Raw genomic sequence first — 6,725 nt, 5'->3', positions numbered from 1 at the left:
AAAGGACGATACAAACGTTTGAAGACATGCTACGAGCATGTGTTATTGATTTCAGAAACAGTTGGGATTGACACCTACCGTTATCAGAATTTTCCTACAACAACAGCTACCATTCAAGCATTGAGATGACGCCGTTTGAAGTACTTTATGGTAGAAAGTGCATGTCTCCGATTTGTTGGAGTGAAGTGGGGGATAGACAGATTACGGGTCCGGAGATAATACAAGAAACTACCGAGAAGATCATCCAAATTCAACAACGGATGAAAACCGCCCAAAGTCGACAAAAGAGCTACGCTGACATTAAAAGAAAAGATAGAGAATTTGAAATTAGAGAGATGGTAATGCTTAAAGTTGCACCTTGGATAGGCGTTGTTCGATTTGGTAAACGGGGGAAATTAAATCCAAAGTATATTGAACCATTCAAGATTATTGATCGTGTCGGACCAGTTGCTTACCGACTTGAATTACCTCAACAACTCGCGGCTGTACATAACACTTTCCACGTCTTGAATTTGAAGAAATGTTTTACTAAAGAAGATCCCACTATTCCATTAGACGAAATCCAAATCAACGAAAAAATTCAATTCATCGAAGAACCCGTCGAAATAATGGATCGTGAGGTTAAAAGACTTAAGCAAAACAAGATAAAAATTGTTAAGGTTTGATGGAATACTCGTAGAGGACCCGAGTTCACCTGGGAACGAGAAGATCAGATGAAGAAGAAGTACCCGCACTTATTTCCAGAAGATACGTCAACACCTCCAACTGCTTAAAATTTCGGGACGAAATTTATTTAACGGGTAGGTACTGTAGTGACCCGAACTTTTCCATGTTTATATATATTAAATGAAATTGTTATTTACATGATTAAGTGTTTTCAACATATTAAGCAATCAAACTTGTTAATACTTGATTAATTGAAATAGGTTTCATGTAGACATTTGACCACCCAAGTTGACCGGCGATTCACGAACGTTAAAACTTGTAAAACCGACATGATGATGATATATATATATATATATATATATATATATATATATATATATATATATATATATATATATATATATATATAACATGATATATGATATGTAAGTATATCACTAGGTATATTAACAATGAGTTATATACATAAAAATGAGATTACTAAGTTAAGAAACACGAAACGATATATACGACGATTATCGTTATAACAACGTCTTACTAAATACATATGAATCATATTCAGATATTAATCCACTATGTTTAACATGATAAAATGTTAATTAAGAAGATCATTAAGTGTGTTAACAATGAATTACATATGTAAAAACAAGACTGCTAACTTAAGAGTTTCGAAACAATATATATACGTAACGATTATCGTTGTAATAGTATTTTAATATATATATATATATATATATATATATATATATATATATATATATATATATATATATATATATGATGTTAAGATATATTTTTACATCATGTTATTATGTTAACATAACAATTTAACATCCCATTTAAGTATAATAACAATAGATTAGTTACATTTAACAAGATCGTTAACTTAAAGGTTTCAAAACAACACTTACATATAACGACTAACGGTGACTTAACGACTCAGTTATAATGTAAATACATGTAGTGTATTAATATGTATTAGTACACTTTTGAAAGACTTAAAGACACATATCAAAGTACTTCTACTTAGCAAAAATACTCACAATTACATTCTCATTCGTTTCCATCAACATTTCTACTCGTATGCACCCGTATTCGTACTCGTACAATACACAGCTCCTAGATGTATGTACTATTGGTATATACACTCCAATGATCAGCTCTTAGCATTCCATGTGAGTCACCTAACCATGTGGGAACCATCATTTGGCAACTAGCATGAATGATTACAAAAAAATACAAAAAATTACAAACTAATGTGACTTTATATGGAGTACTGATAATGCTAAAAACGAACATATATTTCATAGCATTATCTTTCAAGAAAGACAAGCTTTTAGTTGCAATGTTCTATTTACAAGTAATATTCGTTTAAATAATAAAACGTGAAGACAAAAGATAGACTCGACGATTTGAAGACGCAAACGACCAAAAAGCTAAAAAGTACAAAGTACAATCCAAGAGGTTCAAATTATTGATGAGAAACGTCTCAAAATTACAAGAGTACAAGATGAAAAACGCAAAGTACAAGATATTAAATAGTACGCAAGGACGTTCAAAAATCCGGAACCGAGACATGAACCAACTTTCAGTGCGTGACACAACGGACCAATAATTACAAGTCAAATATGCACAAGAATATAGTATAATATATATATAATTATATAAATTATATATATATATATATATATTATATATATATATATATATATATATATATATATATATATTAAAAAATACAGCAGCCCACGTTTAAATCAAGAGATGAGCTGTAATCCATACCTCCGCACTCGCGAAACTTTTGTGAACAAAATATCCGCACTAGCGGAGGTCTACAGTGAAATGTGGGGCTATAAAAGTCGCGTATTCTGATCGAATTTTTTACATCCTTTTCTATTTTCTACTCTATATACATAATATATGTATCAATTATCACTCCAAATATTAATATCAATTTGTAATTTTAATTTTAAGTTAGAGATAATAATAAGGTTAGGTTAGTCGAATGTTTTAAGGTTTTGTAAATCGAAACTCTGTCCGTGTACCGCTACGATAATAACACCCACTGTAAGTTATGTTTAATTTTATTGTTAAATTAATGTCTCGTAGCTAAGTTATTATTATGCTTATTTAAATTGAAGTAATCATGATGTTGGGCTAAATATTAAAGACGAGGTAATTGGGCTTTGTACCATAATGAGGGTTTGGACAAAAGAACGACACTTGTGGAAATTAGACTATGGGCTATTAATGGGCTTTATATTTGTTAATTAAATGATAGTTTGTTAATTTAATATAAAGATTTACAATTGGACGTACCTATAAATAACCATATACACTCGATCGGACACGATGGGTGGGATATTTATAAGTACTAATAATCGTTCATTTAACTGGACACGAGAATGAATTAATAGTTAATGGACTTATTAAAACAGGGGTGAATTATATACAAGGATACTTGGTGTAATTATAGTTTAAGTCCCCAATTAGTTGGAATATTTGACTTCGGATATAAGGATAATTTGACGAGGACACTCGCACTTTATATTTATGACTGATAGACTGTTATGGACAAAACCAGACGGACATATTGAATAATCCAGGACAAAGGACAATTAACCCATGGTAATAAACTAAAATCAACACGTCAAACATCATTATTACGGAAGTTTAAATAAGCATAATTTATATATTTCTTATTTAATTGCACTTTTAATTTTCACACTTTAATTTATTGTCATTTTATTTATCGTACCTTTTAATTATCACAAATTTTATTTTATCGCACTTTTATTTATCGCAATTTCATTATCGTTATTTACTTTACGCTTTAAATTAAGTTATATTTATTTTTAATATTTTACATTAGGTTTTAACTGCGACTAAAGTTTTAAAATCGACAAACCGGTCATTAAACGGTAAAAACCCCCTTTTATAATAATAATTGTAATATATATATTTATTTACAAATATAGTTTTAAAAATATAGCGTTAAACTTGGCGAGTTCCCTGTGGACGAACCGGACTTACTAAAAACTACACTACTGTACGATTAGGTACACTGCCTATAAGTGTTGTAGCAAGGTTTAGGTATATCCACTCTATAAATAAATAAATAACTTGTGTAAAATTGTATCGTATTTAATAGTATTTTGTTGTAAAAATATAACTATTTCGTATACACCTCTACGCACATCAAGCATTTTTGGCGCCGATGTCGGGGATCGAACCCGGGTCACCCGCGTGACAGGCGGGAATACTTACCACTATACTATAAATATTAATTAAATGATAGTTTGTTAATCATGATGTTGGGCTAAATATTAAAGACGAGGTAATTGGGCTTTGTACCATAATTGGGGTTTGGACAAAAGAACGACACTTATGGAAATTAGACCCTGGGCTATTAATGGGCTTTATATTTGTTAAATTAAATAATAGTTTGTTAATTTAATATAAAGATTTACAATTGGACGTACCTATAAATAACCATATACACTCGAATTTGTTGTTAAAATGTTTGATGTGCGTAGAGGTGTATACGAAATAGTTAAATTTTTACAACAAAATACTATTAAATACGATACAATTTTACACAAGTTATTTATTTATTTATAGAGTGGATATACCTAAACCTTGCTACAACACTTATAGCCAGTGTACCTAATCGTACAGTAGTGTAGTTTTTAGTAAGTCCGGTTCGTCCACAATGAACTCGCCAAGTTTAACGCTATATTTTTAAAACTATATTTGTAAATAAATATATATATATATATTACAATTATTATTATAAAAGGGAGTTTTACCGTTTAATGACCGGTTTGTCGATTTTAAAACTTTAGTCGCAGTTAAAACCTAATGTAAAATATTAAAAATAAATATAACTTAATTTAAAGCGTAAAGTAAATAACGATAATGAAATTGCGATAAATAAAAGTGCGATAAAATAAAATTTGCGATAATTAAAAGGTACGATAAATAAAATGACAATAAATTAAAGTGCGATAATTAAAAGTGCAATTAAATATGAAATATATAAATTATGCTTATTTAAACTTCCGTAATCATGATGTTTGACGTGTTGATTTTAGTTTATTACCATGGGTTAATTGTTCTTTGTCCTGGATTATTCAATATGTCAGTCTGGTTTTTGTCCATAAAAGTCCATCAGTCATAAATATAAAGTGCGAGTGTCCTCGTCAAATTATCCTTATATCCGAAGTCAAATATTCCAACTAATTGGGGACTTAAACTATAATTACACCAAGTGTCCTTGTATATAATTCACCCCTGTTTTAATAAGTTCATTAACTATTAATTCATTCCCGTGTCCGGTTAAATGAACGATTATTAGTACTTATAAATATCCCGCCCATCGTGTCCGATCGAGTGTATATGGTTATTTATAGGTACGTCCAATTGTAAATTTTTATATTAAATTAACAAACTATCATTTAATTAACAAATATAAAGCCCATTAATAGTCCATAGTCTAATTTCCACAAGTGTCGTTCTTTTGTCCAAACCCCAATTATGGTACAAAGCCCAATTACCCCGTCTTTAATATTTAGCCCAACATCATGATTACTTCAATTTAAATAAGCATAATAATAACTTAGCTATGAGACATTAATTTAACAACAAAATTAAACATAACTTACAGTGGGTGTTATTAGCGTAGCGGTACACGAACAGAGTTTCGATTTACAAAACCTTAAAACATTCGACTAACCTAACCTTATTATTATCACTAACTTAAAATTAAAATTACAAATTGAGATTAATATTTGGAGTGATAATTGATACATATATTATGTATATAGAGTAGGAAATAGAAAAAGATGTAAAAAATTCGATCAGAATGCACGACTTTTATAGCCCCACATTTCACTGTAAACCTCCGCGAGTGCGGATATTTTGTTCACAAAAGTTCCGCGAGTGCGGAGGTATGGATTACAGCTCATCTCTTGATTTAAACGTGGGCTGCTGTATTTTTTTTAATATATATATATATAATATATATATAACTTATATAATTATATATATATTATATTATATTCTTGTGCATATTTGACTTGTAATTTTTGGTCCGTTGCGTCGCGCACTGAAAGTTGGTTCATGTCTCGGTTCTGGATTTTCGAACGTCCTTGCGTACTATTTAATATCTTGTATTTTGCGTTTTGCGTCTTGTACTCTTGTAATTTTGAGACGTTTCTCATAAATAATTTGAACCTCTTGGATTGTACTTTGTACTTTTTAGCTTTTTGGTCGTTTGCGTCTTCAAATCGTCGAGTCTCTCTTTTGTCTTCACCCTTTATTATTTAAACAAATATTACTTGTAAATAGAACAATTGCAACTAAAAGCTTGTCTTTCTTGAGAGATAATGCTATGAAATATATGTTCGTTTTTAGCATTATCAAATATTCCCACACTTGAGCGTTGCTTGTCCTCAAGCAATATAGTCTTGAAATAAAAATACTAGAATCACTTCTTTATTCTTCACACTTTGTACATCAGTGATTTTTATACGGCGGTATGAACAATGGTAGTAACGATGTGGTTTACAGTCCCACATGACTATGAAAATTTAGATCCTTTAGGAAATTGGATCTTTATGAAAACATTTGATATTTAAAATTCATCGTGAGTTGAAAACTAGGTCGTTGAACCGAAATTGCTCTACCCAAGGGAGGGACGAGAAATTTTATTATCATTATTTTTAATCTTATTGATTTAAAGTATGCCAAAAACATTAAAAAAACCCAAAAATCTTTGCTTTTAAAACAACGCTTTAAAATGATGAATTTTTAAAAATTTTGTCGAGGGACGGACTAGGTCAACGTACCGAAACAACCTCGTCCTAAATAAAAAGGAAAATAAAATTTTAAATTAATCAAGTAATTGTTTTATTAATAAAGGTTTTATATATAAAAAAAAGGGGAAAACCAGCACTCGCGGTACTTTGTGGGTTCCACATCCGTACTCGCGGAGGTCTGGAATCCCAGACCAGACTGGTCGACAGACCAGTTTCCACACACCCCATCCCATTTTATTT

Source organism: Rutidosis leptorrhynchoides, chromosome 9, assembly GCF_046630445.1.
Source record: "Rutidosis leptorrhynchoides isolate AG116_Rl617_1_P2 chromosome 9, CSIRO_AGI_Rlap_v1, whole genome shotgun sequence".
Lineage (NCBI taxonomy): Eukaryota > Viridiplantae > Streptophyta > Magnoliopsida > Asterales > Asteraceae > Rutidosis > Rutidosis leptorrhynchoides.
The sequence above is the reverse complement of the archived record's forward strand: the minus strand, read 5'-3'. Positions refer to the sequence as shown.